We start from the raw sequence: 11,618 nt of genomic DNA on the forward strand, positions 1-11,618 counted from the left end.
GAAGCATTCAAATGGGAATCTAAGACTTTGGGGGGGAAATAGTTTCAACATTTTCATTAAAGAAAATAAGGGAAACGTGAGTAACCACCCCATTTCCTCCTGTAGATTTACAAAGACGTTTCAGCCACAGCATGCAGTCCTTAAGCAGCAAGATGGTGGCTCCTGCTACTGAGGGGCGATAACACTAGGCTTTCTATTCGAATAGGATGGGTGCAAAAGCCTTGCTCCCAGCAATTACATTACTACTGAAAAACGTAAGAGTGGAATCTAGAAATGCACGCTCCGCTGCTGGCTACATAGTAGCTACTACCCCAACTGGAGAGAATTCCCTCAATTATCTGAGGCGTGTCCACTATTAGCTCCCCTCCCCGAACAAGATATTTGGGGGGGGGGAGGGGAAGAGAGAGAGAAGGAAAATGGCGGCCGCTCCCCCTCACACAAAGGAAGACTGACCGCCCCTTCCCCTCCCCACGTCCGCACGCTGCATGCTGGGAGAGGTAGTCTGCACGGCTAGCCTCGCTCCGTAGACTGTAAAATACCAAGAACTCCATCCCCCAGCAGGCCTAGTAGCCTAATCTTTCAGGGTAATCACGATGGGAATTGGAGTGTTTTTCAACGCCGCTGCCGCCGCACCCCTAAACTCAATGCCCCATCGGCCCCTGCGGGGGAGAAAAAAAAGGCAAAACGCGTCGCGCACACTGGGAAGCGTAGTAATGTCGAGCCTTGGCCCCATTGGTTTTCCGTCTCTCTCTCGGCCCTGCCTAAGGGCAAACCGAGGGGTTGGTGAAGAGAGCGGGCTTGTCTCGGCAACGTTCCTTCCCCCCCACTCCCGCTCCCTTTTGCTGTCAAATCGGAAGGCTCTCGGTGGGTGGGGGAGGGGTCCACCCGCACTAGACCGTTGGTCCCAGGGACTGTGACAGGAGACGTTCCAAGCCACTCCAAGCTCCCCGTCTGTCCTCCACGAAGCCGCGACGCAGGACAAGAAAGGCCATTAGTCTTCCTTTCGGAGAACCTCACTTACCCCAACAGCTCAGCGCCCCCGCTCCAGCGCCGCCATGAGCAGCACGGCACAGCACGTAGGAATAAATCCCGGCTTCTCGCGAGACTCGCGAGGGGGGGAGAAGGGTCGATGCACGCATGCGCAGGAATCCAGGCCAGGAAAAGAGGCAGGGGGAACGAAGCGCAGAGGGTTCGAGTAAGTAGGGACATACGGCGCATGCGTGCATGAGAAGCGCTGTTCTCGGGGAAGTTTTAATAAGGTGGTTCACTGAGCATCTATTGCTAAGCCGAAAATGGCCAAGATTACCATTTCTTCTCCCCCGCTCTCATGCTTGGCGCTCCGGTTTTTTTACAGTTGCCTATGAGGCAACTGAAGAGATTAAAAAACTTGGAGGGGGTGGGGGTTGCAGTTCCTATTTCTAGCCGTCACGCGACTATTAAAAGACCCGAAAACTAGGAGAGAAACCTGTCAGTCCCATTTCCTCTTTTTTTTGTTTATTCCTCTGCATAATACATAAGTTTTGTTCACCCCAAAACCTAATTACAGGAGGTATGTTTTACGTGCTTGTCCCTGGAAACAGATTTAGTGCAAGAATAATATCACCATCACTGGTGCACAGCACAGGAGTAAATGATGCATGATTCAGGGATCATATAAATTAGAGAGTATATTTGGGGTTTTTTGGTACTCCTCCAAGCATGATTGCTGAAAACATAGTACAATTTCCTGATGCTTTAAATTGGGAAATAAGAGGGCAATACTGCATTGGAATCAAAATAATTATATCCTCCATCCATCCATCCATCCACCAAATCCTTGCATATGATACATTTTTTCCATTTTGTAGCCCACATAGTCTTCAAAACTCTTAAATAGGATTAGGAAGTATGGTTCCAATCACCAAAAGCTTGTCTACATTTGGTTTAAGCAAATATGTGAAATCTGTCTTAAATCCCATTTTATTTCAGTAGCATTTGAAATTTAAACAGTTATACTGAAGTCCAACACTTATTTATCTCACTTTTACTGCTGTGTGTCAGAAAGCAGATATCCCTGGTTAAATTGTATCACCCCTTGATGTATTAATACAATTAGTCAGTCACAATATACTGAGCCACAAAGCAACAGACTATCTTTTGAACTAGTGCGTTACACTATCATATGCAAACATGGTTTTACTACATGATTTGGGGATGACAGTGAACAGTTTGAAAAACATTGTTCACAAAGGTCATTAAAAGAAGTGTCAATCAAGCAGTTTCTCGGTCTTTTAGGAAACTGCAACTTGTTAGAAACCTGCTATTTTTTTGTGAGGGTTTGAAAGGACTGAAGAAATATTCATATTCATATGCCCAATTCTTGTATTTAGGATCTGTAAGTTTTGAAAATGCTTGTGTATACAAGTGAGAAGTGCCTTTTGTTCTTCAGCCTTGCCTTAGTTGGCAAAATGTATTAGTTTAACAGCTGCAATTAATAGTTATGTTAGGCAAATTGTCCCAGGGCTTAACTGCAAGGATCAGTTGGTAGTTACTTCATTCTTTGGAAATCTCTAGACATAAAGGCAACAACTTTAGAACATGTTGGCTAAATTCACACAACATGTTAAGCCAAATTGTGGTTTGTTTTTGGCTTAATGTACCTATAGTGAATCTATGTAGTGATTAAGACATTGGATTTGTGCTAGGGAGACTTCATTAAGCCAGTAACACTCTATTTGGGGGATAAAATTGGGGAACAGTCTCATACAGTATGCTGAGACTGAAGAGGAAAAGCAACCAATCAATGAAAAAAAGTTGTTATAAATTATGGCAAAGAGAACCCAGTGCCAATGGCTCCATCACAAAAGTAAGTTTGGCACTTAGGAAGTATGAACTTTTGGTGCTACTCTACCTTTTTTTTTTTTTGTTTGTTTACTCTTCCCAAAAAATTTTTTAAACTAAGCATCCAGGAGGCATAATACAAGTATTTTGCATCCTAGGACTCCCACCATCCCGATGGATTTTGTAATCTAGGTTAAAGTTTTGATCTGCTATTGGATACCCCATGCAGGGGTGTGAAACTGATGGCCCTTGGGCCGAATGTGTCATGTACAGGCCACGCCCATCCCAGCTCCGCAAAGGCAAAATGTCACGATGTTATGTGACATCAACATGACGCAGTGAGTTTGACACCCGTGCCATAGTGGTAACTGCTTAAACTCTATCCAGATGATATATTTGCAGGCAGAATTGAAGTGATGAATAAGAATATGGAGTCTTTCCCCCTTCTCAGTTTTCCTGACAGTGGAACTACCATGTGAATATAGCAGGAATTGCTGCAGCAGGAATTCCAGCTCAAAAGAAAGCCTTCATACAAAGATTCCAGGCTGCAGACAATTGTTTTATATCTGCATTCAATTGTTCACACAAATGTTATCCCCTGAAAAGTTTCAAAATGTTATCACCTGAAAAGTTTCTTAATATAGCTGCAAATAGTTCTGAAAGTATGTCTAACCTATTTCAATTCTTAAAATGTATGTACAATTATTTGGTTAAGTGTGGAAAAACAGGCTGCTTAGAAAAAATACTATCTCTGCTACCTTCCTCTCCTATTTGAGTTTTCTCTCGGCTTAGAAGAGTGGAGTTGTCAATACACATAAAACTTTGAACTGGTGTGGGAGCAGAATAGAGTAATGTCTGTTTTAGAAGCTCTTCAGCCATTGGCAAACAGAAAGAAATCAAATAAAAGAAAAAAAAGAAGAAAAAGTAAGAGACACAGAATAGTGTAACTATGTTGATGTGACTACTGAGAGCCAAACCATCCCCCGCAAAAAAAACCACAAAGCTGATTTGTGTGATCAAGAACAAAGTAATAATCCACGATAACAACTGATGAGTTTCACATCAGAAAGGTTCATGCCTTACAAAAGGGAAATTACTATGAGGCTTCATATTAATAAAAGCAAAAATAAAAATCTTCAAGAATTGACATTTGCCAGCAATTCTTATTTATGCTAAGAAAGTGAGGTATTTCTTCATAGCATTATGATATGAACTCATCATTCAGAAATGAAGTGACAGTATATTAAATATTATCAAAAAGCTCCACCTGGAAAAAAAAACCCAGGCTCTAGCAGGAAAACTAGTTACAGCTTTTGGGAGACAGATGGATTCCCTGGATTTCTTTGAACCTGGTACCACTGCACTACAGTGTTCAAAAGTTTGAAACAAGGATTAAATAGAGCTTAGAAGCACAGAATGACATTTTGCTGCACTTAAGAGGCAGCTGTGATTTTTGGTGTCTTATCCCATCTGCCATTTAGCCCCATATACTTCCACCTTTTTCCAAAATGAAGCAATAACCTCGCGGGCATGTACTTCACTCAGATGAAAAGGTGGAATGGAGTATTAAGATTTGATAAAAGAAAAAAAGTAAGTTCATTTGTGATGGCTTTAAAAAAAATTGTCCCACTTTGCAGGCGTGTGATTATTGGAAAAATAAATACAGCTAACAAAATAGTCAATACCAAGGTTTTTTTCTGTTTTCTTTAAAATATTTATTTAAACTATAGTTACAGAAGGTATAATTTTTCACTCAGCCCTTGTATCTGATAAAAGTTCTTCCTGAGCTGTTAAAATGCACAGGCTACTTTTATAAAGTGCCGTTTTTGAACTTCTGTCCATTTGAAAGTAGTGGCATCACAAGACATTTGGTGTCATAACAAACTCAGTGCATGGAGCCCCTTCAACATATTCTGGGATCCCTGATATTCTATGGATCATAGTTTTAAGAAACACTTTATTTTAAGCAAATCCCGCTCCAGTGTCCCAAAGGTGCTTTTTCAAGAGGCAACTGGACATTGTTTTTTCTTTGAAGACATTTTGATTCTCATCCAAGAAGCTCACATACATACATACATAAATTACTTACACACATACATACCATACATACATTACTTACCCCACAATAATACACGAGCAAACAATAGATACAAATTCAAGATAAGTCGCTCCATACGACCTTAGCAAGAGTGGCCAATGCTTGGAATGCACTACCTGACTCTGTTGTTACATCCCCAAACCCCCATAATTTTAACCTAAGACTGTCTACTGTTTGTCGCTGCAAGGTTTGCGACACACTCGAGTCCGGATTCGCCTGTTTGGGTCTTCAGGGTTCTCCCATGGGAGGGAGAACGAGCCCCGGTCCTCACCGGGAATTTGGAGGGTCCACGCGTGGACGAAAGCCGCAATTCAAGACATCACACAAAGAGTTTTCTCGAGGGAGGCAAGCGCAGAATGCTTGGAGAATGTGAAAGCTACATTTCTCCTGACGTGTTCTGCACAAACCCATTTATTGCATAGTTTTTCAAAGGCTGGGAGATAAGCACGTACAAGAAAAGTACACTCAGTAATTTCCCACAAATAACAAGAAAACAGTTCAAGTATTGTAACAAGCAAATAGCTATAGTTAAATGTTGCAGTTAGCCAACATCCTATGCAAGCACTTTTTAAGGTCATTTTCTCACGGCCTACTTGCGTTTCAGCTTCAGCAAAGCCTGAACCAATCTACTACTACTGTTATACACTCACATCTCCTCTGTTTTTGTTTTTTAAGAAAGGTCAGTATCCCTCTAAGGCTAGGTATTCCTCTAACGACCCACCCTCCGGTAGGCAGCGAGAAGGACCACTCACCTTATCCGGGAACTGAAGATCACCTTCTGTGTCAGAGTTTAAATCTGAAAATGTCAACAATGGTTGTTTGCAAGTATCATGTGAGGAGGGTAGCAAGTTTTGCAGTAAGTTTAAATCTTTTCGAGTAGCACTAACTTCTCGATCTATATCACCAAGACGAATGCGTAAAAAGTGAAGCAATTTTCCCATTATACAAGGGCCAATGGCACAAGCAAGAAGATTAAAATCAAGGGACCCATGAGTGCTGAAAGCAAAGTTGTAAGCCATGGGGAAAAATTAAACATTCCCTGATACCATGTGTGAAACTGGGTGCGTTCTGTCTCTCTATCTTTCAGTCGGGTATTTAATTCTGCCATAGAATCGAGTACAATGCCTGAACTGTCGGTGTAAAAACAGCATTCTTCTTTCAAAGCTACACACAAGCCCCCCTGTTTTAAAAATAACAAATCCAATCCCCTCCTGTTCTGTAAAACAACTTCAGATAAGGAGGTAAGGGAATTCTGGAGAGCAACCATAGATTGTTCAATGCGTTTGAGATCGGCATCAACTTCAACACTGAGCCTGCGAATGTTTTGGTCCGCTACAACCATTCCTGCGATGCCTGTTGCCGCTCCAGAGGCTCCTAGGCCCAGGAGAAGGGCCAAAGTCATAGTAGTGACTATTTCACGTTTTGACCGTGGGAGGTATTGAGGTGTTTCCATTCGAGAAAGAAAGTCATTATCAGAAAAGACAGACATTTTAGGGAGAAGATATATTTGAATACAAAAAGCTCTTTGTTTGTGTAAGATGTCCCCACTGACACATGCAGTGGCACCGGTAGAGCAGGCCCAAATAGAGCCATTGGAGGGAATAAAAAATTGACCTTTATACCGTCGGGAGAGATCGGCTGTGGGAAGGAGGGTGTGCATAGTAGTCCATCCACCTGTGGGAAGTCCTAGTCTTGCACCAGGCAACCACATTTGGCAAAGGTGATAAGCATCAGAAGAAGCATTAATACAAAAGTGAGAAAAGTTAGAGGGTACATACCCAAGACAACAACCTTGACCTTCAATTGAGGACACTGTTATAGAAGAGTTAGACCACCGACAAGTGGTATCTGTGATACTATTGGTAAAAGGTACGGCAGAACCTATGGCCTCATAAAAGGGAGGTTGGGAGGACATACACAACCAACACCTTGTGTCATTGTGAGGGAAGGCACCAGCTGCCGCGAGGGCATCGTGTGCAGAGGAGACCAAAGTCACCAATGGATTATCATTTTTAGTCAAGGGCTGTAAAAAAGGTGAACTAAGTTGCATGTTTGGGCCTACAGGTGGGGACGTTTCTTCAGTCCTGGTAAGGCGAATTGTGAAAACATTACCTGGATGGCCCCGATACCAATAGTCAGAGTTATCGTTTGACCTTCCCCCCCATTGCTTCCCTGCAAGCCATTCAGCGATTGGAAGATTTCTGCCATATGAGGTAAAGGTGACAGTCATGGGGTTAAGGCGAACACCACAACAGGCCCAATTCTCACATGAGTTCCAAGGCAAATTACTATCAGGGCCTAATACTGCTTTGATATAGTCCGAGGTATAGGGAGCAGTCCACCAAATCTTTCCAGTCGACACACATTGCCATGACTTACAATAATAGTCTGAGTAGGTTCCACATTTATCCTGGTGGGAAAGGTCCGTGGGATGTCCAGGGCAAATATACAGGCCTGGACCAGTCTTCCAAACACCTCGGGGGGAAGGATCACATTTAGTCTTATGTTTAAAGCCATAAGCGCCAACCAGCATTTCAGCAAAGTCAAAGGAAAGCACAGGGAACCAAGGCCACAGAGTTCGATTAGAAATGGAATGAAGGATGTTTCCTTGAAAGTCCAAAATAGTCCAGGTGTAGTTTACAGGACGATGCTGGTTAACGGGACGTTTCTGCAAGGCACGCCGGTGGCGGGCATGGGAGAACACAGGATAGGAGATCTCAGAAGGGTGTAGAAGAGAAACATCCATTCCAAAATCTCGTCTTAATTTCGGAAAATCTAAAGCACACCTATAGGTACCATAGTCCTGAAAAGAAATATTAAGGAGAAAAAGAGAAGTAGAACAAGGAGAAGACACAATATGGGTAATATCAGAAGAGTGGATAGTTCTTCCTTCTTTAAACCAGTACCAGTTAGCCGGATGTATTACTGGATATCGCTGTTTGCAGGTCAGTTCAGCTTTGCCTCCTAGTGGTGCAGCAACTCTGCAGTGAGGCACACGAATGTATGCGCTGAGCCGTTCAAGGAAGGTGGGAGGAGGAAAGGAAGAGTCGGAAAATTTTGAAAATGATGGGTCAGAAGAAAGATCAAAAGGATCAGAAAGAAGAGGAAGAAAGAAACAGCTGAGTGAGAGAAAAAGCCGAATCGTCTTCATCCTCGTTGACTGGAGATTCCTCCTTTTTTGATTTTTGGGGGGTCAGGTGACACGGACGGACACACCGAGCCGGAACCCAGAGGACTCGATCCTGCAATTGTACTGCAGCGTATCCTTTTCCCCAGGTGATGAGTGGAACAGGACCCTTCCAGGCAGGATCAGGTAGATGCCTATAATAGACAAGTGGACGAGAAGAGGGGAGGGGAGGGGAAGAAAAGTGTCGAGAGGCCGCAGTAGAAGCAGGAGATCCAGTCAAGTTTAGAAAATTCAAAGAATATAAACAAACATTCAACACATTCTGTAACGCCGGGAGAGATGGGGGGCTAAGGCCCTTTTTCCCCAAATGTCTGTCCAGAGCTTGCTTCAAGGTACCGTGAGTTCTTTCAACAATTCCTTGAGCTCTGCTATTAAATGGTATGCCAAATTTATGAACGATTGACCAACGGTGGCAAAATTGTGCAAAGGCAGAACTAGTATAGGCCGGGCCGTTGTCAGTTTTCAGTGTTTTTGGAGCTCCCAACGTCACAAAGGTCCGAATACTATGGTTGATAACATTTTTTGAGGCTTCCCCCCTTTGCAAGGTAGCCATAATAAAACCCGAATAGGTATCCACCGAAACATGGATATATTTCCAAGGGGCAAAGGATGAATATTGAGTCACATCCATTTGCCATGTCTCACAGGCCGAGGTACCCCTAGGGTTTACGCCCTGTGGGATAGCAGCAGCCTGGAGACTACAGGTCGGGCATTGTTGAATAATTGCAGTGGCTTCTTGATGTGTAACGCCAAACTGCTTGACAAGTGCTTTTTTGTTCTGATGAAAATAGTCATGGCTTTCCCCAGCCGTCAGAGTTAACAGACAGACTGGTGAAGCATGCTTACAGGCTTCATCTGCCATATGGTTCCCTTCAGAGAGGAAACCAGGTAAATTTTGATGACTTCTAATATGTGCCACAAACAGATGATGGGCGCGGAGGTGTAACAAATCCTGGAGCTGTAAAAAAAGCTTCATTAATGGGACAGGGGTGGAAGGAGAAATATAGGCATCGTAGATGCAAGACACCAAATGAAAAACATATAAACTGTCAGTAATGATGTTAAGAGGTTGGTTGGGGAATACTGACAGAGCCAGATTAAAAGCGGACAGCTCCGCCTGCTGGGCAGAGGGCTGTAAGGAAGTTTGGCGAGTCTGCCATTGGTTAGCAGAATCTTGCCATGCACAAGCGCCCACTGATTTTGAGCCATCAGTGAACACAGTAAGAGCCTCCTTGATAGGAGAAGAAGCGACAGGGGTAGTAAAGAGAATAGGAACAGTCTTAAGGACTTGAATTCTTGGATCTGGAGGGAGATGGCAGGAGACATTGCCATTCCAGTCCTCCAGAGCACTTTGCAAAGCATGTGAAGATTGAAACAAAAATTCCCACTGGCTTAATTTAAAAGGTACATAAAGGGAACAAAACTCTATTCCCATCAGTGCCTTAGTGCGGCGCCTCCCCTTTTCAATAAGGAGAGCCATTTGTAGGGCTTTGGTAGTAATAGAAGCCCTAGGGGTGTGAGCCAAATGTAACCATTCTAAAATGTAAAGTTTAGGTTTTGAGATTAAACATGTAAAAAGCAAATTTTCCATATATGTCCCCAAGTAATTAAAGGAATCGGTGTTTTGTCTGGTAAAAATATACCAGAGGGAGAGGCAAACTTGTTTTTTGTTGAAAATGCCTCTGATAAGTGGTCAAATTAGAAAGTGAAAAAATTCAATTGATTGAAAGTAAATAAACAAGGATTGGGTTTGGTTTTGCAAGGCTGGGAGGCCGAGGCATTTTTCCTCTTTTGATTTATTCAGGGCATGTTGGACCACTTGTCACAAAGGTCTGCAAGGGCAGTACAGATGTAAACAGGGCCATTGTCTGTTTTCAGTTCAATTGGGCGTCCCAACATTGCAAAGGTACAAATACAGTGGTTGATCACACCCCTTTGCGGGGTGCCATAATAAATCCTGAATAAATATCCATGGAAATATTTCCATGGGGCAAAGAAAAGGTATTGAATCATCCATATGCCAGAGTTCACAAGTCCTCACATACACAAGTCCTCACATATTCATCTTCTTCAAAAACATATCTCTGAAAAAACATATATCTACTTACTAAAATCCTTACAAAAACATATCTCTGACTGTCTGAAAAAACATTTCTCTAACTTTCTTTCACTTACTGAAATCCTTTAAAATGCACATTGATTCGGTTCCAAAATGACCTCATCAACTGCCAAGCTTCAACTGTCCTTATCAACTTGCCTATTTCCTCTCTTTTGTTTCTGCAACATCTCCAGTCCATTCAACAAAGCACATCTTTTTCAGATGCCTTTTACAACATTCTCTTCCCATCTATATACAAAGTAACCTTTTTCTGGCTCCAATATCTGATCTAAATGTCCGTGTGAAACTGATCTGGATTCTAGCAAAAATGTTACTCATTCTTTCTGACTGCATTTTGTATATTTTAGGTCATCTCTGTTAAAATTCTAAAAGGGACAGCAACCAGTGCTACTAACAAACAATTAAACAAACAGAGTGACATCTGTTAAGCATACAAAGTGCGCGCAAACATAAAAACATAAAAGAGAAAAAACACAGCTTCAAAAATCAAACAAACAATTAAGATAGTTTGAGTATACTCTGAAATATGCAGGCATCAGATATCACCCTCAGCCCTGCCTTTCTGAGACTCGCAGGGAGAGGAGAAAAAAAATGGTGAAAAGAACACAGCCCCCCCCTTCCTCCTGCCTTCTCACCAGAGGCAAAGAGGGGGGGGGGTGACAGGAAAGGGAAAAATGTTTTGTTAAAACGACAGGCTCTTTTTTCCTAGGAATACAGGGAAAAAATATTTATCATTCATTCAAAAACACCTTTTTTAGCACCACACACGCTCTGTTGTTTCAGCCAAGAAACCTTACATTTCAAGCATCCAATACTGACTACATACACACCCATTCACATCTATAGTTACATTTCTTTTGCCACATTAATTTTACACACTATCATTATAGATGCAAAGAACGGTAAGTCAAAGGAAATTAAATGCACAGCGGGGGAGGATTGCAAAAGTCAGGAAAAGGGGAGCGAGAGTTGTATCTTTTTTCCAAGGCAATGTACAATCCATAGACACATAAATCATTTTATACTAGGGTTTTGATCCCTGATGAAAGAGAGGGCGAGATGTTACAGACACTCCCTTGTAAAATAACACTTTCCTTGAGGTTTGCTGCCTGCAAAGAGCAGCTGCTAACAAATTAGTTTTATGAGAAGATGTTCTTATGTCCTGACACACTTTAATCATATCTACCAAATGTATGTTAAAAGGTAAATCAAATTCTTTTTTGATATCACGGGCAGGACTTTTCCATTATTTTTAAAATCAGCCAATTGTTTCAGTTTATTGGTGAGTTTGCCATGATTAAGACAGAAGGCAGGACAAAATGCACATGTTCATAGATTGTTTTAAAACACGCAGTTCAATGTAGGTATGGACAGGGGGGCCGGGGATGCCCGGC

The 11,618-nt window shown here is 42.4% G+C and overlaps 1 protein-coding gene across 5 annotated transcripts in view; it reads right to left on the minus strand.

Moving 5' to 3' along the window:
* The window catches only part of CSDE1 (cold shock domain containing E1), a 39,827-nt gene extending 38,646 nt beyond the window's left edge, over window positions 1-1,181 (minus strand). For all 5 annotated transcript variants that reach the window (XM_081948584.1, XM_081948583.1, XM_081948582.1 and 2 more), the window contains exon 1: window positions 1,022-1,181. The gene's annotated coding sequence lies outside the window, so the exon portion shown is untranslated. The remainder of the gene's footprint in view (window positions 1-1,021) is intronic.
* Between the last annotated feature and the right edge of the window lie 10,437 nt (window positions 1,182-11,618).

Source organism: Natrix helvetica (genome assembly GCF_964273705.1).
Source record: "Natrix helvetica genome assembly, chromosome: 3".
Taxonomy (NCBI): Eukaryota; Metazoa; Chordata; class Lepidosauria; order Squamata; family Natricidae; genus Natrix; species Natrix helvetica.